The sequence below is a fragment of the Macrobrachium rosenbergii genome, chromosome 11 (assembly GCF_040412425.1).
Source record: "Macrobrachium rosenbergii isolate ZJJX-2024 chromosome 11, ASM4041242v1, whole genome shotgun sequence".
Taxonomy (NCBI): Eukaryota; Metazoa; Arthropoda; class Malacostraca; order Decapoda; family Palaemonidae; genus Macrobrachium; species Macrobrachium rosenbergii.
In genome coordinates this window covers 48,085,958-48,111,323 of record NC_089751.1, presented here as the reverse complement: position 1 = coordinate 48,111,323, position 25,366 = coordinate 48,085,958, and the positions used below count along the sequence as shown (strand labels likewise).

Sequence of the window (25,366 nt, the reverse complement as noted above, 5' to 3'; positions counted from 1 at the left end):
ATTAGTATTATTATTAAATAAAATTTCATGATATTGATAACATTGTAAAACATTATTATTATTATTATTATTATTATTTAGAAGAAGACCCTCTCTCAAACAAACTTCATTAAACAGAGTGGTCTTTTCTGTTTCATGGAATTCATCATCATTATTATTATTATTAACCAATACATAACTATTCATTAACTAACCCACCCCCAAGAAAAAAAAAATAAACAGTTAATATACGGTTGATTTCAAAATCTCTGACCCGAAAGTTTGGTCGACGTTTAAACCGAGTTACACAATTCTTTAAAAAAAAAATATTTGGAAATATTAAACCTTCTAATAAGAGCCGAAGGTTTCGTAGAAGTTCCGAAGACGAGATAGTCAATGCGAAGGTCACGGGTAAGAGTTCGGTATAAACAAGTTTAAAAAATTTTTTTTAAAGACAGCTTTATGAAAAACTAGGAACATGCACTTAGACCTGTACAATCGATTCTTTATTTTTTTTTTTTTTTCGAGACTGTACGACTCTCTAGAACTAAAAGTGATATACAGAATTGATATTCTGTTTTACCTCGTTGGGCGCTAACAATCTTCACCTTAAATGTTTTACGAAGAAATGGACGATATTTATTCCTCTATTTTACTGTATTGATTTTTTTCCACATTGTTGAAAGTTAGCAATCTTTACCCTAAACGTTTTACAGTTAAATGATCGCTATTTATACAAATACTGCATTCACATATATCTAACTATATTAATATTTTTAATTATTTAACCTACTCTTTCTAGAAAAAAAATGCATTGTGTGTTACTTGCATTAATTTGAGGCATTTATTGAAGTTAAGTGAGATCATTCATGAAGGAAGGAAGCCTGGAAATCCTTTTTCAAAGCTGTCTTATCACAGGTCCTGTGATTGCCAAGAAATTACGTTAATACTAGCAATGAGAAATGAAGCTGAGATAGTAGTAGTTGAGATATGAGAAATGGCTAATTCTCTCTCTCTCTCTCTCTCTCTCTCTCTCTCTCTCTCTCTCTCTGATTCTGGAAAGGTTTTCGTGATAGAAAATTTCAAATCGCAAAACAAAAAATCAAGTTAAAGCCTTAAAAAAAATTATTTTTTTTTTTCACCTATCTGTGTAACCTTCCTGTCACAACATTGCGTGACCTGGCATATGAGGTCAGGTTACGCGAGTGACCTTTCTTCCGGCAACGAATTGGCAACCGAACGGAGCTAAGAGCCTTTCTGAATCATTGGGTTACTATATTATTACTATCTTGACTACCTGCAATCAGTATCTCTCTCTCTTTCTCTCTCTCTCTCTCTGTTAAGTTCCCCGCGTAATAACCAGTGACGTCACGGGTAATCAAGGGTTTTCCAAGCGCTTGAGATGAACAGGTTTACGTGAAGCTGCAAGCGATTGCATTTCGTGGGGATTTTCGTGGGTTCTTAATCTTATTGACTCAAACAATATCCCATTTTAAAATGTCAAACCACACCTCAGTTTCCCTACGTTCCTACATGCCTAATGAAGTGACCATTAAACAAAAACTCGGCAAAAAAATTTACAAATCTAGATATCCCCGAAATATATTTGACATGGCAGTCTCTGGCAAGTAGGGATGACGTCCGCCTGACGTAATAGTGACGACACAACGAGATGATAAGCAAACGATCGGAGGCGAGAAATCCGAACTTGGAATTCCTCATTTTAGGGGTTCGAAATCTTCTTGTTGCGTTTTATTTATATATTATTATTATTATTATTATTATTATTATTATTATTATTATTATTATTATTATTATTATGTACTTTTCGTGGAGAGAAAATATTCGCACAGGAATTATATTTGGCAGCGGAAAAATAAAAAAACAAATTTAAGAAAACTAAATTTTATGAATTTATTAGAGGAAAGCAGTGACAGAAAACCGGATTTAATTTTAAAGCAGTCCTCTAACTGCATGTACACTACGTTAGATTGATTGATAGGTAAGTATGTAGATAGAAAATATAGATATTCTTCATTCTTTTTAGAGTGTATAGAATGGTATAAAAAATTTTTTTGACTGGCCGTCAAGAATTGAGAAAAATCAAGGAACATGTATTTATATATATATATATATATATATATATATATATATATATATATATATATATATATATATATATATGTGTGTGTGTGTGTGTGTGTGTGTGTGTGTGTGTGTGTGTGTATGTGTATGTGTATTATATATAATAAGTACATATGTATATATATATACACCTTTATGATTGATTTGATTCTCGTGTTATTCATATTTAATTACACTTGACAATTATTACCTTCGTTTGCTTTTTTGAATAATAATAATAATAATAATAATAATAATAATAATAATAATAATAAAAAATAAAATAATATGATGGCATGACTCCGGAAAGTGTTACCCTTCCGGTTTCGGCGATAATTATGGGATGAAGTTGCCAGCCCCAGGCCCCTCGACACATAGTCGTCTAACTGTCAAGTAACTAATTCACTGCGCAAGTCCATGGAGGATCGGTGTATTTTAATGGAACGTGTCGATATACATATATGTACTGTATATGTTTATTATTATTATTATATATATATATATATATATATATATATATATATATATATATATATATATATATATATATATACACAGATCTAATGTTGCATCATCACTTAATGATAATGCTCAAAATTTAAGAATTAATACTACATGTTTCCATTCTTTTATGCATCAGTGCATTCTGCATGCAAAAATGCATTTTGCTCAATATCTGTTAAGCACAACCCTCCAGTATCATGACCAACTGCTTTTTATAATGCAGAGATGTTGATTGCTTAAGAAGACATATTCGGGGCTAGTTGTATGCGCTTAGCGATTTTTTTTAAAACTTATCATTAAAATTGCTGTATAATGGACGCGCCGTTACATTGTTTGAAAGGCCTATCAGATGTCAGGTGACACAGGTCTCTGATCTCAGAGTTCGGTTTACAATATTCAAATCACTTCACTGAATTTAAATTCACTATTTTTTAAGTACCCCAATCTCCAGAATATTACAAAATTGCGTAGAATGTATGGGAAGGCAGTGAAGGAAATTCTTACCACAGAATGCAAAAATTAGCCTCACTCCCCAAAAGCAGAGAGAGAGAGAGAGAGAGAGAGAGAGAGAGAGAGAGAGAGAGAGAGAGAGAGAGAGAGAGAGGTTAATTCAACTCATTCAGACATGACACTCTTACACACTTATCGAAAATATAAAGGCACTAAGCTAATATTTAACCAGTAATAGGTCAGGTATCACTTCTTTTCTTAAATCCTCCTCTCTGGTAAGTTTTTATCACTAATCCCGGGATGGCACTTGTCACTAATCGCTGCTGTTACAAGAAAAAGTGTAATTTTCACACCAACCTTTCAAATTCCTGCAAAGATATTCCACACGAAAGGTATCCACTTAGACCACAAAGCTGCACGGGAGTCGACTCCCTTTTCACCTTTGCAGAGGTTCACTTGACACTGGCGCCGCGGCTCAGCTGCCTCGGTTTTATAGGATGCGGGAAAGTTGCCACACGCTGCCAGTTGACCTGTCTCATTGCAGCATGTACCCGTCTTTACTTTTCTTTCATTACTTAAAATATTTCTTGCTCCTACAAGAGATTTGAAAATGTTTGATTTTTCATAATAATATACCAGCGAATGATGAACCAAACAATTATTGCTAATGCGCTCTGCATTTGAAGCAACCTCCTATTACAATTACACTATTGTTCAACTTTTATTGTATAATTGCGTGGGGCATTGGAAACTAATAATATAAATTAATAATAATTATGAAATTTGATTTTCAACTAACGTACATAGCTTATTCAACGAGAAACCGGGAGAAACATTTTTTTAAAAATCACATACTGTAAGAAAAAAATAAATAAAATTTAATTGTGATTTACGAAACTGATTTTACGCTCTCTGACTAGAACACGTTACTGATATGTTGTTGTAATCGAATCTGACAGTTTTAATATATTATCTCAGTTTCTCTTCTCGTGTGTGTGTGCGTAAGGATGAATGGATTCTGAAGGTTATACCGATGGAATTTAAATGCGAGGACTTTGTGAAAGTTCCCTCGTGTAGTGTAATCAACAGCTATTTGTTAAAGATATCAGCAAAAGAATAAAAATGGGAGTTTTGGTAACACGAATTAACGAGGGAAAGGTGATTAACGGTGTCTGTCGAATTTGAAATAGGAGAACACAACAAGTAAATGACAGCATACCAGGAGCCGGTTATCATGGAACAGCATCAGTCAACAGCCATGTTCGCTGGCTGGCTCCTGACTGCCACTCCCCCCCACCCCCCCGCTCTCAGCTCCACCTACCCATCCACGAAGACCACCCCCTCCCTCCATCCAAGGCATACCCATGCCATGCCCTTCACGGGAAATCCAACCGCCTCAGAGCTCATACGCCATCCTTACAGAGATTTGAATAATATCATGCAGTTGGGTAAGGTGAGTAAAGAAATATGCTAAGCAGGACAGGTAGTTGCCACCGGACGGTAGGTTAGGTTATAATCTTTATAACTTATTTTGAGATTTTAAGTTGCAATGTATGTCAGTTTCGTTTAGTTGAGGAGATTCTGCTAGCTATCTACTTATCTGTCTGTCTGTCTATCTGTAAACATTCATGCACACACACAAAATATATATATATATATATATATATATATATATATATATATATATATATATATTATATTTGTATTTGTGTGTGTGTGTGTGTGCACGTGTTCAAATATATATATATTATAAATATATATATATATATATATATATATATATATATATATATATATATATATATATATATATATACTTTTATACACTAGATTTAGCAGCAATTAGCAATGTGATTTAAAAAATCAAACATAGTTGAGTTTAAAATGAGCCAAACTCCAAATTATTTGCGAATAATTTAAATCAGTATTACCTTGATGATGGAGCCTTTAATTACAACCTAGTGAAACTAATCACCCCGTGGGAGTGGCTCGGATTTCGAAAAGGGAAAAATGAATAATTTTGGAAGCAAAAGCATTGCCTTGCTAGAAAAAAAGTAAAAAATACATCTATTTCGGCGGTCTCAGTATAATGCTGTATGAGCAGTGGCCCATGAAACTTTAACCACGGCCCTGTGGTGGCCTATCCTATACCGTTGCCAGAAGCACGATTATGGCTAACTTTAACCTTAAATAAAATAAAAACTATTGAGGCTAGAGGGCTGCAATTTGGTATGTTCGATGATTGGAGGTTGGATGATCAACATACCAATTTGCAGCCCTCTAGCCTCAGTTGTTTTTAAGATCTGAGGGCGGACAGAAAAAGTGCGGACATACAGAAAAAACCGGCACAATAGTTTTCCTTAACAGAAAACTAAAAAGCTGGGAAACAGCAATAATGTTTTCCTTCATCAAGGAAAATGACAATTTCAAAGATATAAGGATATTTTCTTAAAAGTGGGAAAATTAGTTGAAAACGAAGCTATTATCTTGCAGAGTTGGGAAATGTTTAAAGTTCTCACCTCCCCCCCCAAAAAAATAGGTTTGACCATTGACCTTGACATTGGTAAAAAATAAAAAAGGTTAAACGGGTGGAGCGTAAACATTTTTTTTTGGCGAGTAAGCGAATGGATAAGTAAAATCTTGATTAACTAGTTGTCCTTGCAAGTTTCGAAATACTTGCAGCCCCCGGCGTTGATGACCTAGGACAACACGGTCCGATATTTGGTGGTGAAAGTTTCTCTGTTTTTAATGTAAATCAATGTATCGTAAAGTTAATCCAGGGCGCGGAGAGTTCTCTGAACTTTTTAAGTCGATGGGTAACTATATAGACCTACTCTTGAATAATTTGTAATTACCAAAATGTTGAACATGATGAAAGCTTTTAGATTTAGCGTTGGTCTTTCATTTTTGATAGGTGGTTGAACTGGCGTCACTATTTGAGTTAAGAAGTTTACATGTGGTGGAAACTGGTTTAACGTCTCACCTACCGGATAGTGCACTATCTTAGGTATGATAGTCTGATTATCCTTTGTAAGGAAATTGCAGTTCAGACTGGTTTCATCCTGGCTAGCAACGAAAGAGCGGACGGGGTGTGAGACCACTCTTCAATTCTTTTATTTTACGTTTATATATTTATTTATTTCTGATGAAAGCAGGCGACGAGAAAAATGCGGAAGATAAAGAAAGAAGGATAAACGGGAGCTGAGGTTGCACATCGTTATTTTTAGAGGTCGTATTAGAATTTGCTTGTGCCTCCAGAGCTCATCAATCGCGTGTCCGTTTCTGGGAAAAGCGAGTTTGTTAGCATTTCCACCGCATCGTTTAAGTGAATCCGTCTGCGTGTGGTCTACATTCTTTTCGCTGCACTAAGACTGATCGTTGCGGAATGTCGTTGCGAAGTGTTTTTTTGCAAAGTGTCGTTGCAAAGTGTCGCACCGTCGAAATGACAACAGTCCCAAAAATTCGCGTTCTGCCTCTGGACGAAATACGAGATAGGAAGACTATGTCAGTCGCCACTTGCTCTTGCCTTTGTTTTATTCGGGCGGTCGATGATTATGTCTTTAGATTAATACTCTGGTGTTTGAAATGGGAGCGAGGGAACGTAATTAAGCGTAGGTTTCACTTCCTTGGTTCCACACGGGTTGAAATAAAGACGTTATTTTACAGTTGCAAAGTTCTCTGCCTGTTCTTTCAAGCAAAATTGGCAAAATTCCTTATGCATAGGAATGTACACACACACACACACTCATACAAATATATATATATATATATATATATATATATATATATATATATATATATATATATATATATATATATATATATATATACTTAGCTTAATGATAAATAATATTGCCAAGACCAGGAAGAACATTCTTTATTGTACAAGCTTTCGAGGTATAAAACCTCATCATCAGGCTGAAAAAACCGACAAGGATGAGAATCAATAAAATTACAATAAAATTAATTGTCATAATAAATCTTCAGCAAAAATACTAACGAAATATATAAAATGAACAAGTAAATACAAACTAAAAGGGTGAGACGTAAAATAACGATAAATTAAAAACACAAACATAAAAATATGAAAATAAAACTAAAGTGAAATGTAAACAAACTACCACTCACAAAGTAAAAAACATTTAACGACCTAATTGAGTACCTACTATGAAATTACACGATAGCAAGTTGAATACCAGACGAGTTGTTCAATTCCGGCTTCATCTTTTTAATAGTCAGCGACTCTGAAATTAAAAGGTCCAGTCTATTTGAACAAAAAGACAGTACCCGAAAATCCAAGTCAGTGAAAGGATGGTCCTGTGCTAAACTGTGTTCTCTAATGGCAGAAAAGGGTGGTTTGGAAAGGAAACCTAGTTCTAATAGAAAGACCTCTGTTCCAAAATTCTGTGTCTGAGCCAGCGGGAACTAGATCCCACGTATCAGACCACACTGCGAACAAGTGAACAAGTAAACGACACAGGAATTAAGGTCCACAGGCAGAGTAGGCTTCTCTCTCAAAAGTGAACTTATTGTAAAAGGATTACAGAAAACAAACCGGAAACAGATTTGAGGAAACAATGCTTAAGTATTTCTTGTAACTTTTTCGGACCATATAGCTACTATGACCAAGGTAAGGCAATTTAATGTACTTTACATCTTTACTAGCAGTACTGTACACCGGTCTGGGACAAAACTTTTCATTTAAAAAATTTTTTTTTCATCAAGATATGGTTTTCCTCCAGAATTATTTTTCTGAAAACTCATATCCCATTTTTGTATTTTACAAAGTTCTGAAAATTTTTTAAATGAAAAGTTTTGTCCCAGACCGGTGTACAGTATACTGCTAGTAAAGATGTAAAGTACATTAAATTGCCTTACCTTGGTCATAGTAGCTATATGGTCCGAAAAAAGTTACAAGAAATACTTAAGCATTGTTTCCCTCAAATCTGTTTCCGGTTTGTTTTCTGTAATCCTTTTACAATAAGTTCACTTTTGAGAGAGAAGCCTACTCTGCCTGTGGACCTTAATTCCTGTGTCGTTTACTTGTTCACTTGTTCGCAGTGTGGTCTGCGATACGTGGGATCTAGTTCCCGCTGGCTCAGACACAGAATTTTGGAACAGAGGTCTTTCTATTAGAACTAGGTTTCCCCTTTCCAAACCACCCTTTTCTGCCATTAGAGAACACAGTTTAGCACAGGACCATCCTTTCACTGACCTGGATTTTCGGGTACTGTCTTTTTGTTCAAATAGACTGGACCTTTTAATTTCAGAGTCGCTGACTATTAAAAAGATGAAGCCGGAATTGAACAACAACTCGTCTGGTATTCAACTAGCTATCGTGTAATTTCATAGTAGGTACTCAATTAGGTCGTTAAATATTTTACTTTGTGAGTGGTAGTTTGTTTACATTTCACTTTAGTTTTATTTTCATATTTTTATGTTTGTGTTTTTAATTTTTCGTTATTTTACGTCTCATCCTTTTAGTTTGTATTTACTTGTTCATTTTATATATTTCGTTAGTATTTTTGCTGAAGATTTATTATGACAATTAATTTTATTGTAATTTTATTGATTCTCATCCTTGTCGGTTTTTTCAGCCTGATGATGAGGTTTTATACCTCGAACGCTTGTACAATAAAGAATGTTCTTCCTGGTCTTGGCAATATTATTTATCATTAAGCTAAGATTTCAAGTAGCCACCCAATTACTGAGACTATATATATATATATATATATATATATATATATATATATATATATATATATATATATATATATATATATTCTTCTTCTTCGTTTTAACGTGCTTTTTCCCATTTTTTATATGGGGTAGGACTTTTAATTTGGCGTTGGGGTAGGCCGAAGCCTCGATCGGCTGCCCTGACTGACATTGCTTAGACCCCGGTAACGATGTGTACGTGTATCGTACCAATCCCCAGCTCCCTTTCTCTCAGCAGCGAGGAGAACTAGGCGGTTAGGTCGACAGTTCGAGACGTGTGAGGTGTCTGTTATGTTTTTAGAGGATGTTGGGGTGGCTTTGTTTATGTGTGTATTAGTGTGTAACACCCATTTGCTTTCAGCAAACCTATCTGTCGATTACATACGTAATCCCGGGGTGTCTACACGGATAGCAAAGTGTCCGCCTACTCTGACCAGTCGGCTTCGGATTTGAACCTGCGCCACGGACCTCTCACGAAGTCCTAGGCAGCTGCTCTACCGACTGAGCCATCGAGGCTATATATATATATATATATATATATATATATATATATATATATATATATATATATATATATATATATATATATATATATATATATATATATATACACACACATTATATATATGCAGTATATATATATATATGTATGTGTGTATGTATACATGGAGCCTCAATGGCTCAGTTGGTTACAGCAGCAGCTTTGGGCTTAGAGGTCTGTGGCGCGGTTCAAATCCGCAGCCGACTGATCAGAGAGGCAGACACTTTGCTATCCGTGTAGACATCCCGGGATTATATATGTAATCAACGGATAGGTTTGCTTAAAAAGCAAATGGGTGTTACAGACTAAATACACACACAAAACAAAGCCACTACAACACCTTCTAAAAAAAAAAAACAATAACAAACATCTCACACGTCTCGAACTCTCGCCCTACCCGCGCAACAACTTCTCGCTGCTGGAAAGAAAGGGCGTTGGGTCGGGTATGATACATGAAACATACGCTACCGGGGTCTAAGCGATGTCAGGCAGGGCAGCCGATCGAGACTACAGGTCTACCCCAAAGCCAAATCAAAAGTCCTTCAAAAGAAGGCATCGTGCTTACCCCATACAAAAATGGGAATAAAAGCACGTTAAAAGAAGAAGAAGAAGTATGTGTGTATGTATACGTATGTGTAAAACGCTGATTCTTGTTTCGATGTACACATTGCCATCCTTTCTTGTAACGAAGTGTTAATGTTGTGGGGAAAAATGCACGTCAATAAGTCAAGATCACCCAGCTGGATAAATGAGAGGGCGGAAACGGCGTCTGCTCAGGATGTGTCATAACACTCGTTAGGATTTTCCCAAGAGCAGAAACCGGAGGCAGGGATTTAAATTAACATGGCAAGTCCGGCAACATGGACACTCGAGTATCCTTTAGGATTTCTGCGAAGGAAGAAAAGTCATTTGGTGAAGGAAGCGACAGTCTCGCCTTATTTTAAAAGGCAGGAGGTGAATTGCAGAAAACAGGGGCAGGGCCATTTATTTCCGCTGCTTAGCAGTGAAGATTATTATTATTATTATTGTTATTATTATTATTGGGAAGAAATTTACGATGGTTTCAGTGTATATAGATATTCAAAATATATTTAAATCGAGAGCTTTCGAGCAGGTTCTGGAAAGTTCTTGCTTTATATATATATATATATATATATATATATATATATATATATATATATATATATATATATATATATATATATATATGCATATATATACAGCATATATTATTAATATATATTTACACATGACACCATTGTGGATTTCTTCACCATTTTAGTGACTCACATTATTATTATTATTATTATTATTATTATTATTATTATTATTATTATTATTATTATTATTATTATTATTATTATTATTCAGACGACTGCTTTAAATTCTCATCTCTCACAGTGTTGGTCCGAAGGGTTTATTCTCAATGATTATTAGATCTTACTTAATACCTGTTAATCCCTTGAAAATTCGATAATTGGACAAACTGAGAATGTTGAAGATTCTCTTAGTTTCTCTGACATTTTCTTTTGGGGGATTTGCTCCCGATACCTGATATACGTTGTTTGTTGAAAGTTGGGCAATCATCAAAGACGCGTTTGACGTGGCGTTCTCTGCTTTCATGGGTTATTCAATAATTACCAGTTAAGCTGAAGTCACTAATTAGTAAGGATCTGGACGACTATAATTGTGAGGCAAGGTTAAAATAAACAAAAAATGCGCTGAAGTTTCTTCGGCGCAATCGATTTCCTGTACAGCCGCTACAGCGCATGATCAAGGCCACCGAAAATAGATCTATCTTTCGTTGGTCTCGGTATAATGCTGTATAAGCCACGGCCCATGAAACTTTAGCCACGGACCGGTGGTGGCCTATCTTATATCGTTGCCATAAGCACGATTATGGCTAACTGTAACCTTCAATAAAATCAAAACTACTGAAGCTTGAGGGCTGCAATTTGGTATGTTTGATGATTGGAGGGTGGATGATCAACACACCAATTTGCAGCCCTCCAACCACAGTAGTTTTTAAGATCTGAGGGCGGACAGAAAAAAGTGCGAACGGACAGACAAAGCTGACCCAATAGTTTTCTTTCACAGAAAACTAAAAGAATTACGGTAAATCCACTGAAGACTTTTTACTGTATATTATAAGATATTGCTAATACTGTGTTACTGAGTGAAGGGTGCATAGACCGACTTGAGACGCAAATATCTGAGTGAGATGTTATATTGGTAAAGTAAGAATCTTAATTGCTAATGGAGCTGTTTAATTTATACTTTTTAATTAAGTTTATTGAGCCTCCGGTTTTCGGTACATGGGCAGTACTCAGCCTACAACTCATCCTTTTTTCATCGTTTAGCATATTGTGAATGCGTTGGAGTTGATGAATATCATCCTATTATTATACGAGTATTCTATAGCAGCATCTATAAAAGTGACGAATTCAAAACATGACATCAAAAGTTTCTTGGATTGAAATTGCTTCGGTAATATGGAATTTTAAACGTCGTGTTAAGACGCCGTAGAGTTGATAATGTCGGTTTGGATTATGTGTAACATTCTAAGGGCACCGGAAGGAACGAAAATAATTGCGAATGTAAAATCTGACCTGTCAGATAATTAGTCTGTTTTTTATACCTTGCACTCCCGGTTTGAAATATGGTAACTTCCTTTATCTGCTCTCGGCCCAGTTAAGGTGGCCTCATAAGGATCCCAAGGACCGCTTCCCGAATCATTCTCTTGTTATATGTAATTATAGCTTTGAGAGGCCTGTAGTCTTTTATTTTTTATGTGCCATTTCATCCATTTATAAAATCATAAAATTAATATCGTGACCTCCCCACAATTCTTTCATATAAAATTAATATCGTAACCTCCCCACAATTCTTTCTCTTCTGCTCTCTGCAAGTACAACGTTCTCTCTCTCTCTCTCTCTCTCTCCAGATTCATGATACTCGATCAACAATTTCTGAAGTCCTAAAAAATCTCTGTACTAAAGAAGACAATGCATAATTCCTATACCTTCAACATGGATTTAATTCCCAATGCTTATATTAATAAAATGATAGTAAAATCTTAACTTTTATTATTATTATTATTATTATTATTATTATTATTATTATTATTATTATTATCTGCAGCACAATTAATAGCATAAGTAGTCGTAGCAGCATTGAAAGCGTTTTAATGGAACAGAATAAAAACGATCGCTGTGTATTTATTTTGTATAATTATGTTTAAATGTATGTATTTGTGATACACAGACTAGTGTATGGATACACACACACATATATATATGTGTATATATATATATATATATATATATATATATATATATATATATATATATATATATATATGTGTGTGTGTGTGTGTGTGTGTGTGTGTGTGTGTGTGTGTATCCATACACTAGTCTATGTATGATAAAAATATATATATACATATATATAATATATTTATATATATATATATAAGTATATACTATATTATATATATATATATATATTTAATTGTGTGTATATATATATATATATATATATATATATATATATATATATATATATATATATATATATATATATATGTGTGTGTGTGTGTGTGTGTGTGTGTGTGTATGTATGCATGTACAGTATATAGAGAGGAGTACGAAAGTGATGTAATCGCAAGTCTTACTGATTCTGCTTTCTAATTTAGTTCTCCACGGCACCAGTCGAATTGTAATTTTTGATTTTCCTGTACTGTTGCCGACGAAGAAATCCTTTTTCTGCAGGATCGTCTGAAGTTTTCATGGCTTGAAGAATTGCTTGAAATGGATCACCTGCAACAAAACGAGCAGCTGAGCAAACAAACAAATATCCGAGAATATCATAGAATTGTTGGGGAAAGAGGTGTAGCTTTTTTGTGGGGGAAGGTGTTATGTATGAAAAACTTGTTCCATAATTTTATCTCAACCAATTTGCTTTTGCAATGCTTATGGAGTAATTTATTGAATGATTCGTTTAATATCTTTTTCAAGTTCTTCCAAATACCTGAAGTCCATTGATGATCATCAGCCTTATTGAATAGAAAAAGTTTTTCAGACATTTAAAGAGGACAAGGTCCACGTATTACCATGACAAAGGTTTTAAGATCCTGAACTGCAAGTCACCGAAAATTTCTCAGAAGTTTTCATCAAATTTTGAATATGACTTGCGTTGAAAATGAACATGACCACTAGATTCTACACACATATATGTATGTACATATATATACACATACATATATATATACACATACACATACAGTATATGTATATACATATACATATATAATATAAGGCGCAATAAACGAATAAATACTTGGCCATGACGGTGAAGGTGGGTCTATTCCAGCCCTAGTAAATGTATCTGAATTTGACATATATAAGTGTGCATGAGCAGGAACAGAACTATACCTTTCTCCGTGGGGAGGTAGTTAACGTTACCTCGTTTTGATACCCGGACCCGAGATCGAGTCTCGGCCGGGCATCAGAATAACCTCATTTATCTTCATTAAGATCTAGGCTTAGTAGCGACAAGCGTCTCAGAAATGTCGAAAAATCGAGAAGTCAGAGAGGGCACTGTGACTGATAAATACTACATTCGTATCTGGTAAAGAGTGACTAGTATATTCTACATATATGAACAAAGATGTTTCATTGTTTTGTTGAAGTATAGTGAACAAGTTATCTGAAAGGCAGGGACCAGTATCTTTACCTTCTTCCAGGTTGGCTGCATTTGTCAAAGTGTCATTTCACTGAGATCAGTTGCGTTCTTCTGAAACTCCGGATGCTGTAGAGACAGAGGGATGTTATACATTTTACTTAAGCTATTTAATCACCCTATCATGCAAAGTTGCAAGGTTATTTTTTATGGCGTTGCATCCTGGAACCTGCATTGTCAGAATGAGCTGGCTGCAGTGAATACCGTTGTCTTATTATCCTTTTTTCCCTGAAGTCACTCCCTGATAGGAGATAAGGTTCCTGCTCTTGATGATTATATGTATGAGCAATTATATCAGCTGGGTTTTGCCAAATTACATAGCATGTTGGTTAATAAAAATTCCATCTCTTATAAGAGGGTGGCTTGAGAGAGAGAGAGAGTTTGTTGTTCGATTCATCAGTCTGCACAAAAAAAGTTTCAAGATTATCAGAGTACTGTTTCCTACTTTAATGTTACGTCATCATTTCCTTGGACTCCCTATCATCCTGAATAGTTTGCCATTTCATATTTTTTGGCCACTTTTCATCAGTCATTCATCTTCCATTCTCTCCACATATCAACACCATCCTGGCATCATTGGTACCCATTTTACCGTTTTCAAACATTTTATATTAGCTCTGAATGCCCTTTTATTTTCAACTACTCCTACTGCGCAATAGTAATTTGAGTATTTTTTTTTTCTGAATGTAGGTATGGCCTAGCAATGCATATCATGTCAGTATAGGTTTACGAATATAATTATATATATACCGGGTTACATGGCCTATCTACACACACACACACACACATGTTCTAATACATTTGTAGTTAATGTCAATTGCTGACAATACCTGATTTTGGCGAATTGAGGCGGGTGGTCCCCTCCAACCGTGCCTGTAGAATACCAGATTTATGTGGTTTCAAAATAATGCGAAAAATAATTTAACATGCAAGAAATTAGATATTCTGTCCCTTTCAAGTTATTGAAACTAAACTATAATTGGAACAGATTTTTATTAATTTTTTTTTTTTTCTTTGAATCTCGAGTTTTGTGTTCATTTATACATGCCAGCAGTTGAATAGAGAGAAGGTACCAGTTTTTTTGTGCTATCAGTGTTCTTTTTGTTATTAACAAAATACATAACGGTTATAGTGTAATTATGCATGGTTTATTTGATTAAATAACTTACAAGGGGGAAGTTACCTTGGATGTTTGTAGCACACCTTTAGTAGTTTATCCAGAGTTTTACCTTTTGCTGTTGACTGACATCTCCTTGCTTGGCTTTTTCCCAAGCCTGGAGTAGCTTATCCAGATTCCCCTAAGTTATGTATGCATCCATCTTAAAGTAGTTTATTTAATTGCCTAAAAAGCATTATTTAACTTGTACACAGTAGTTTATTTAACTTACCTTAAGTAGAATAGTGATTCCACTTGCCAAGTAGTGTATTTTGCTTTTACAAGTTAATTCTCGCTGGCAAAACCCTTAGCTGAATTCACTCGCTCCCAAAAGTCACATTGGGCCTAGAAGTTCGCTTCTTTTCTTAATGCTGATAGCCACTGGAAAATGCTGTTTTATGCAGAATCATTTCAGTTAATGTCATTCAACTTATACCTATTAAACCAACTTTTTATTTTTTGTAAGTTTTTGAAATGGTAAATCTGGTTCGTTCGCGTCGCCGCCCGATCCTCAAGGCACCGGATTCGATAACAGAATGGTTCGAGATCCTGTGGTTTTAGCGGTTCGGTCATGTTCCATCTCACTCCAGTGGCTGCCGTTACCCCTTCAAGGTTGGCGAAGGATAGTCAGCGCCTGCGCAGTGGCGGGAAAGGCACGATCTTTTATATAAATTGCTTGCCATAATTAGGTGGGGTTGGCGTTGAATGATATGCGCGTTGGCTAGAAATACAGCTTCTGTGAAATATACTAGCAGCTCTCCTGTCAGGTTGAAGGCGTAAAACCTGTATTGGGCATTGGCGAAGAAGACAGTTTTCTATGAAATGCTTGCCGTAATCATTTTTCAAACTGATGTAGGATAATTTATGCAGTGGCAAAAACTTCACGACCTTTCATGAAATGGTTGTCCCGTTGAAAAACACTTCATCCTCAATGAAATGCTTGCATAATCCTTTTACAGTCGATGTGGGATAATTGCGCATGGGCAAAGAGTTCGCCATCTTCCCTGATAAACTGGTCGTCCTTGTTAGACGTAATCCTCTCAGGTTGGTGTAGATCCCGTATAAGCCTATTGAAGTTACGTAGGATAGCCAGTGCATTGGCGGGAAACACACGGTCATCTGTGACGCGTTGGCTGTAGTTTGTTCTTATCGAAGTTACAGTAAGTAGTAGAAAAAAATACGCAGCATTCTGTAAAATGTAAATCTGCGCATTAGCGAAAAAGATCAAGTTTTCTGTGACGTACTGAGTCGCTATAGGACTAAGGGCCCATTAAAAGTCTTCACCGTAGCAAACGTGTCAAGTTGTATTCTACTCAGTTTGCCACGAATTTTATCTAGGCTACAGCCAAAATGTGGAATAGTTTGCCTAGTGTAGTTGTGAAGTCTTTTGATCTTTAAATATTGAAGCGGGGAGCAAATTTATTCCTGGTCTCTGCTGATTATCAGGTGTATCGGTTTATTTCTTATTCCCTCGTATTTATTTGTTTGTCACTTTTTCTTATAACTTGCCTCTCTCTCTCTCTCTCTCTCTCTGCAGGTTGATTTCCCTTTGCAGTCCTCTTTGGTTTATAGTCTGTTGACTGTCAGTAAGAGTTTTCAGCTGAAGATATAAGGAAAGAAAGTTAAAGTAAGACAATCTGCCCCTTGCTCATTTGCGTAAAGACTTGTGGTCTGTGAAAAAGTGAAATATTTTACCGTAAAATAAATCCGAGAGTTCTTAAATACACCTCTTTGGTATGTATGTTAAAAGAGAGTTGTAATTTATACTGTACCTGCAAATCATTGATCAAGCTATTTGGACATAAGCAAGAAGCTTATGTAAATAAATATGCCAAAAGGCGCCCTTGGAAATTCTTTATATTATAAGCTTTGACGATCTTATTGTTTGCATCAATTTCATTAATAAATCTTTGTAATGATTATGGTTGCAGTCAGAGTTCTTATGTATCTTCCTCTGGTCGAATTTGAATTATGAGGCCCCAAAATGACTTATTTTGATCATCTCATTTCACACAAGAGTGCTTTCGTACAGCCTGACGCAATTCCACCAAAATAACACAACGTTCCCCACAGACAGGTCGTTGAGGGCCAACCATCGCAGATGTTGTTTTGCATTGTAGTTTCTCCTTTTTCAGTTGCATTACTTTTTTCAGAAGTGAACGCCTAATTCTCCGTCAGAACATGGTACTAGTTTTAGTCATTTAGTATGTAACCCCCTTGCCAGGTATATATGTCCAACTTTATGAAACACAAACACCCACTCACTCATTCACTCACTCAATCCGTTCATATATATAATGCAGTTGTTGGTATATTTGGTTCTGTAATTGTAGATCTTTTATGGCTGAGGTTTAGATGGTATGTATATATATATATATATATATATATATATATATATATATATATATATATATATATATATATATATATATATATATACATTATTAGCGAGCATGTTTCCTTTCCCAGACTATTAAACTTCCGGGCCTCTTTTAACATGTATATCTTTTCCTCGGTAAGTATTCTGAGAGGTTAAAGAAGAGGCTCTGAACATTCTTTAGAGGATGTCATAGTCAGAATGTAACTTTCGAAGAAATTAATATTTTCATATTCCGGTTTATATATATAAATTTCTCAGGCGAAGAAGTGGCATCGCTTCCTTTCCGCTAACTGGATTTAAAAGATCTCCGGATGTAGGGGCTACTGAAGGAATAGGGGGTTAGTGCCGTCAGTGCGCCTTATGCGGTGCACTGTAGGCATTACTTCAGGTTCTTTGCAGCGTGCCTTCGGCCCCTAGCTGCAACCCCTTTCGTTCCTTTTACTGTACCTCCTTTCATATTCTCTTTCTTCCATGTTGCTTTCCACCCTCTCCTAACAATTGAGTCGTAGTGCAACTGCTTTGAGGTTTTCCTCCTGTTGCACCTTTCAAACCTTTTACTATCAATTTCCGTTTCAGCGCTGAATGACCTCATAGGTCCCAGCGCTTGGCCTTTGGCCTAAATTCTGTATTCAATTCAATACTGAAAGAAGTATCCTATAGGAAGAAAAATGTTTATTATATTATAAATAATCAGATTAAAATCTGGGCGGTAGTTGCATTTTCAAAGTTGTATACTGAGTGGGGGCGAGAAAGCCAGTGGCCGAATTAGAATCTTCTCCAGTAATTCAGGGCAAGTTCTGCCAGCACTAAGGGTAACGGAATTAAAAGGCCTTTAATTGTACACAAGTATGTTATGGCTTCCTGTGTTGTTGACAGACAAATTTTGATTAATAGCTGGGACCTTACTCCTAGACATACGGTATCGAGACCTGTCCTGTCTCGTGTTACAGGTTGAAATAAAAAATGTGTTATTTCCCTGCTGAAACTCGTTACAAAATTCACACACACACATCTTGTATATATATATATATATATATATATATATATATATATATATATATATATATATATATATATATATATATATGATATCACAGGACCACATAACGGACACAAACAAACGCAGTAACGAGGAAAAATAGAAACAGGATATGTATGCTGTCATGATTCACTTTTTTTATACATTTGCGTATATGTATATATATATATATATATATATATATATATATATATATATATATATATATATATATATATATATATATACATATACATACATACAGTATATATACATATATATATGTAATATGTATATCGTGTATATACATATATATGTGTGTGTGTGCAGTGTATATATGTATGTGTGTACGTGTTTCTAAAGTACACATACATAAAATCTCTTGTACCTTATTCAGAATATTTGAAATTACAATATTCCCCATGACACTGCGTGGGTGTTTGGAAGATATGTCTGTAAAATAAAACTGATATATATCCCATTGTTTCCAAGACACATTCGTTGCATTACAGGGAAAGGGAATTTGTCCCTTTATATTTCATTAAAACAAAAAAAAAATTGGAGCACATACTTTTGTGTACGTAAGATAGTTTCCGGTCCGAAAGTGTTTTCCTAGCTGGCGCGGGGAACTCCCGATAATTAAAAGGTACGTGGCACCTCAGTCACGAGCATTGCCATATACATCATTCATAACGAAATGCCTTGCTTTAGATTTGCCACAATTTCACGTAGCATATTATTTTATTATGTTTGCTTTTTGGAATAATATCTTGGATTTTGTTTTACTTGGAATATTGTATTTTTCTGGGTAAAATAGCTTTTAATACTGAATGAAAGCTAAAATCCCAGCTATGTTCAAGAATAATCTGCCCTAAAATGGAAGACTGAATATCTGCAAGAATACAAAACTGAGAAAAATGGCTGATACTGCAGTTTTCCCTTGCCTTACTACTGATTTTGCAGATACTGCAAATGGGACCCGCTAAATAAAGCATTGAAGAATCATTCTGACACTGCAGTAACTTGTGTATTCCTTATTTTTAATTTTCAGGAAATTCATATTATATTCAAGATTTTGTCATTTTCTTCTCTTTTCTATATTCCATAATGGCTGCCTAACAACAATAAAAAAAATGCTCTTGTTTGCCAAGTGTACTGTTCTCGTTGTGATGCTTTGTAGAGACAGAAACTGTCATGTTATCAACATATAAACAAGTTTTCATTATAAATATGTATACAGTATATATATATATATATATATATATATATATATATATATATATATATATATATATATATATATATATATATTTTTCAGGAAATACCGTACAGTTGCAGCCACAGTTTCCTCAGTCAGCACAATGGACTGACCGGTTCCTGCCACTGGGGTACATACGTTTGAGGATCGGAAATATCGAAGCAGTTCCCTGCCCTTTCCCTTCCCTCTAATACGTTCGACTGGACTCTCTCTCTCTCTCTCTATATATATATATATATATATATATATATATATATATATATATATATATATATATATATAAACTTTTGTGTTTATATAGACAGAGAGAGATGTGAGAAACTTTTTGAGTTTACAAGATTATTATTTATACTGGGTTTATTGTAGCTGTGGTCACTGGTATATATATATATATATATATATATATATATATATATATATATATATATATATTATATATATATATCTGTGCATAAGTGTGTGTGTGTGTTTGTTTGTATCCTGGAATATTATTGGTTAATGATTAGTCCTTCCATTGGTATATTTCAGGCCCACAGTACATGATGAAACAGAATATAACATCAGCAAATGTAGCAGTATTTATGAATGTGAGAGAACTGGTTCCGATAATAATAATAATAATAATAATAATAATAATAATAATAATAGGGAAAAATATAAACACCTTTCTAAGACGATAATCGAAGCCTTCTTTATGTGTCGTTAGATCAGGTCTTGATCCTCATGATAAACGTAAAAAAAAAAAAACAGTCGGCAGGATAAAAAATAGGACATTTTCTCTTATCCAGCCAAATTTCCCAGTTTGGTCATACTTTCTAAGATCTGATTCTCAGTAACCAAGTTGTAAGAGGAGGAGAGTCTGTTGAAAGATATGGATGCAACGATAAGTCCACAGAAAACCGAGACATTGTGGTAAAAAAAGATTATGATAAGACGTCGGGGATTTCCAGAATTTCCAGGGAGATTTTCCACTCTTTTATCTAGCGGTGGTCTTCTCTCTCTCTCTCTCTCTCTCTCTCTCTCTCTCTCTCTCTCTCTCTCTCTCTCTCTCTCTCTTTACACATTTTGCAGAGTTTTCAGAGATTTGTCACTCTAGCATGTAACGATGTTTCTCTCTCTCTCTCTCTCTCTCTCTCCACTTTACACATTATTGCAAAGTTTTCAGAGATTTGTCACTCTAGCATGTAACGATGTTTCTCTCTCTCTCTCTCTCTCTCTCTCTCTCTCTCTCTCTCTCTCTCTCTCTCTCTCTCTCTCTTTATATAGTCCTGCAAAATTTCAAGAGATTTGACACTTGCATCTAACGATGCTCCCCCCCCCCCTCTCTCTCTCTCTCTCTCTCTCTCTCTCTCTCTTTGCATTTTATAAACTATCTCAAAATTTCCAGAGATTTGACACTTACATCTAGCAGTGCTCCTTTCTCTCTCTCTCTCTCTCTCTCTCTCTCTCTCTCTCTCTCTCTCTCTCTCTCTCTCTCTCTCTCTCCACTTTGTAAATTATTGCAAGTTTTCGTGGTACTACCGCGCGGAACTAGCCATAACCACCTCACTCCCTCAACCACGTGAAAAAATCATGTAAGGTTAAGCCCACTGGCCTCAAAGGTCGACTGGAATGCTGGGCCGAGGCTCCAGACTTGTGGAAATTTCCACCCACCTTTCCTGGTTTCAGGGCCGGTCGGAATGATGGGGCGAGAAGTGTAGAGAGAAAAAAAGGGGGTTGGCACGAGAAGAAGGGACGCCACGAATAATGGATAAGAACTGAAGAGATGACCAAAAGGACGATGAGTTTCTTTGATATTTTTTTCTCTGCTCTTTTGGAATTCGGAATTTCCTCTGTGTCTTTAATTAAATATTTTTGTGTCTTTTCATTATTGGTTTTTGCCAGATTTCCTTATGGATGGTGATTTCGATATTATTATTATTATTATTATTATTATTATTATTATTATTATTATTATTATTATTTTATTTTTATATTATTATTTTGCTTTATAATTTGCCTTATGAAAATTCGCTTGGGAATCCAGCCACTGGGGCACTTCAAGCCATTCAGAAAAGAGGAAGTTAGAGTGGCTGGACAGGAAGATTGAGGAAAGGAAGCGAAACGGAGGTAGAATAAAAGTAAACAGTTGGGAAGCTAGGGGCCGAAGGGAGTCTGCCGACAACCTTTAGTAACTACCACAGTGCACCACGTGAGGTGCACTGACGGCATTGCCCTTCTTGAGGAAATTTTTTATTATTGTTATTATTATTATTGTTGTTGTTGTAGATCTAGTTATTATTTATCTAACGTTGAATACTTCATCCTTGAGGTGAGCATTACAAGACGAAATACTGCTCATGCAGCTCTCTCTCTCTCTCTCTCTCTCTCTCTCTCTCTCTCTCTCTCTCTCTCTCTCTCTCTCTCCTCCCCACTGCCCCAGGCAGCACACGACAGTACTTCACCATTCAAGTCAGCAGACGCAGTCTGGATCTTCGAGAAAACTTAAATAAATTCTTTCTTTCCTCGCCCGGCCCATGGGATCGAACGCGAGTTCTTTGGTAGTTAGCGGTGAATGGTACCATTGCCTCACGAGGCTGAGAGAGAGAGAGAGAGAGAGAGAGAGAGAGAGAGAGAGAGAGAGAGAGAGAGAGAGAGAGAGAGAGAGAGAGAGAGAAAGAGAAAGAGAGAGAGGGGGTTTTTGCCACATGGACAATGTAACCAGCACGCGATTACGATGTATTTAGGGATTACAAAAGTAAAGAAAAAAAAAGTTGTAACAATAAAGTAGGTTATCAGTATAATTTTTTTTTTATTGCCATTATCAAGATTTCATTTTCCATATGAGTCATTCAGCTACCGTCCGGACCTCGTCTTTGCCAACTTGAATCTATCTCTTTTGCTTTCCCTGTTGACCTTGAAACCACTCGTTTCAAGTACTGAAGTGTCAAAGAAATCTGAGGACACTAAGAAATTCATGTATGGAAAACAGAGGCCCTTCTATTATTATTATTATTATTATTATTATTATTATTATTATTATTATTGTTATTATTATTATTACTGTTCAGAAGATGAACCCTATCCATATGGAATAAGCCCACCACAGGGGCCACTGACTTGAAATTAAAGTTTCCGAAGAATATGGTGTTCATTAAAAAGACGTAACAGAAGGTTGTAGGAAATACAGAAAGAAGAGACCACTTATTCGAAAAGAAAAAAACAACAAAATGGAAAAATGCTAACCGATGTAAAAAAAAATTTCAGAGTGGAAAAAAAATCACATAAATAGAGACAAATTCTTTCATGTCTGAAAACGAGCAACAATTTTCGGCAGAAACTTTAAAGTTTTGGAATAAAAAAAAAAAAATTGGTGAAGATTATTAGGTTCAGCGACGGACATCCTTCCATCAAACTCCCACTTCGTTCTTCACTTGCGTCCGAACTTGTGTTATTGTGGTGCAATTGCGGAAAACTTGCGAAAAAAAAAAAACGGTTAATTCATCGAGTGCTGTCCAAAATATCCAGGATGGGTAAAGGATGGCGTCGAAGGATTTAGAAGGTCGAAAAGGACAGAGGTGCTGTGTGTGTGTGTGTGTGTGTGTGTATGTTTCTGAGAGAGAGAGAGGTGAGGGGGTGCATAATATGTTCACCTTGATCTTGATTCACTCCCTGGTCATAAAGTTTTCCTGCAACCTGGAACAGTTCAACTGTTCTTTATTTGCATGTTTTAATGAGCTGCTAATTATTATCTGATCTTTAAAGATACTTACATTCCGTCGCCCCACCTCTCTCTCTCTCTCTCTCTCTCTCTCTCTCTCTCTCTCTCTCTCTCTCTCTCTCTCTCTCTCTCTCTCTCTCTTCTAATCAGGAAGGCTGTAGTATAAATTCTGCATGGCTGTGTTTGTCTCCCTCTTGATTTCTTTCAAGTAATTGTAACGTTAGCCATTATTTTCACGTAACAGAGATTGGAGTGAATACCGAATTTTTGTCTTTTTTTTTTTTTTTTTTTACATTAAAATGATTTTCACGGTACCGCATTAAGAATATATGATGCTTGGGATCATGCTCCTGCTACGATTCCAACTGAGCATTTTGGCCTCATTTTGAAGCGCTTTTCGACTGTCTTTTGATGAAGAGTTTACTGTCTTCCTTCTCTTTTGCGTGCAACGTCAGAGCCATCATCACGAAGGGACATCGGCTCGAGTTTGATTTGCGAGGACAATCTTCCCATCTCTACAACTGAAGTGTATTTGGTTTCAGTCGCCCATCCACGTCGCTCTGCACTGGACCGAAGTTGGTATGGATAGTGCATGTGTTTCCTCCTGAATTTATTTCTTTATGTTTCCCGTGTGCAACTAATTGAAGATAAGACACTGATCGTGCTTATTTATTTCAAAGTGCAGCCGTATCTGTCCGTACCAATGTTTTAAATAAATTTTAAATAAAGCAGACGTATTGACTCTTAAGAATACTGTTTTAAGGAACAAGTGTAGTTCCAAGTTCCAACCCAGACATCCACTTATTCACTCCGAAGTGCTGTACCTCCAACTTCGGGAAACAAAGGGTCGGAGAGTCAAACAGACAGAGAGAGACATTTAGAGACTGGCGACGCAATCAGGTTCCAGCGCTTCCTAAAGTCAAAATGATCGTTTTAAGACGGGGAATTTTCGAAAGCACGCACGCATGCTTTATTGCCCGCCACAGGAGCGCAGAGTCGTCCTACGAAAGCAGAACCGTGACCGAAGTAGGAAGTCTAGAAGGCTGATGACTGGAAAAAAAAAGTAAAAAAAAAAAGGTAGAATTAAAAAAAAATCAGATAGAGGAAATGTCGCAAGGGGAAACAGCAGGACGGATGCAAGATAGTGGAAAAACTTCGGGTATCGTTGGAGCAGAAAGCAAGTCATTTGGAAATCGGGGAAACCGCTGCTTTTATCGCCTGGAAAACAGAATTTGGAAGCCTGGGCGAGAGAGCTGTCCTAGAGATTGGTTTCGATTCTTTGGTGTACCAGGATAAGTCTTTGAGCTATGTGTTTGGATATGTTAATTCACCTGTCTTTTGGAGAGATCACACAGTGTAAATTGCCACTTCTGTATGCAATTAAAAAAAAGATAGATTTATGTTCAGATCCTGTGAATTTTTTTTTTTTTTTTTTTAGTTTCCATTCGTAAAGACTTAAGTTATTAATTATCCCATTTTGGAATATTGCTCTCATATCAGTTTTCGCTCGTTATGTAGATGATGCCCCGGTAATTACCTCACTTTTGTCTTCTTCTTTTTCACCATTTCTCTGTTTCAACTGTTTCTTTGGGCCTAGGGAGAGAGCCCCGCCCCTCCCCTCTCTCACTGCCTCATAACTCACGTCAGGCCACCCGGTCTCACACTTACTTAATGTAAATCGGTTTTTCTTGGATTGTACGGCCCTGGGACTGGCTCTTTTCTCTCTGTTACCAAGCTTTGGAATTCTCCTTCTCCTCCTATTTTCTCTGACTAATAGACTTCCATCCTCTCAGGAGTC

At 35.9% G+C, this 25,366-nt stretch overlaps 2 protein-coding genes across 2 annotated transcripts in view; one reads left to right on the top strand and one right to left on the bottom strand.

Moving 5' to 3' along the window:
* Positions 1-3,521, bottom strand: part of LOC136843425 (uncharacterized) — a 38,844-nt gene extending 35,323 nt beyond the window's left edge. The window contains exon 1 of the mRNA XM_067111872.1: positions 3,415-3,521. The gene's annotated coding sequence lies outside the window, so the exon portion shown is untranslated. The remainder of the gene's footprint in view (positions 1-3,414) is intronic.
* LOC136843427 (INO80 complex subunit C) overlaps positions 1-25,366 on the top strand; it is a 277,576-nt gene that overhangs the window by 48,340 nt on the left and 203,870 nt on the right. The gene's annotated exons all lie outside the window — the stretch shown is intronic.